Genomic DNA, 532 nt, shown 5'->3' with positions numbered 1-532 from the left:
GAAGATTGCTTTTCCCATGTCAGGTAGCTTTGGAAGATCTATGTCATTAGTCTATCTTCTCTGATTTTGAGAGATACAATCACTACGCTACAATAGAAAAACTACAACACTTAAAATTTTCATTTAACAACGTTTTTGAGACACTTTCTATGTGAGCACAATAATACATAAGGTTATATTTAACATTATTTTTTGAAGCGTTGTAGAAAGTAGACATTTAGCAGCGCTCACTGAAGCAAGCATTGTTAAATGTCTACTTTCTAAATAAGACAGTATATCTTCCAAACATTCTATCCAATACATGACAAGCATGTCCAACTCCACCACATTTACAACAGATTTATTATATCACCAACGACTTCAGCTACATTCAACCTTGTCAGATTCCAATATTATAAAATAACATATGAGTAATGAGATCTTACGCAAATTGTTCATTCTTTCTCCTCCAATGTGCAAGTCCTTACTGAGTGTTCATGTGTCCCTCAATGATTATTGCAAGCAGCAAATACAAATAAAAAATGGCATCTCT

Source organism: Lupinus angustifolius, chromosome LG05 (assembly GCF_001865875.1).
Source record: "Lupinus angustifolius cultivar Tanjil chromosome LG05, LupAngTanjil_v1.0, whole genome shotgun sequence".
NCBI classification, from domain to species: domain Eukaryota; kingdom Viridiplantae; phylum Streptophyta; class Magnoliopsida; order Fabales; family Fabaceae; genus Lupinus; species Lupinus angustifolius.
Note: the sequence above shows the minus strand (reverse complement) of the source record.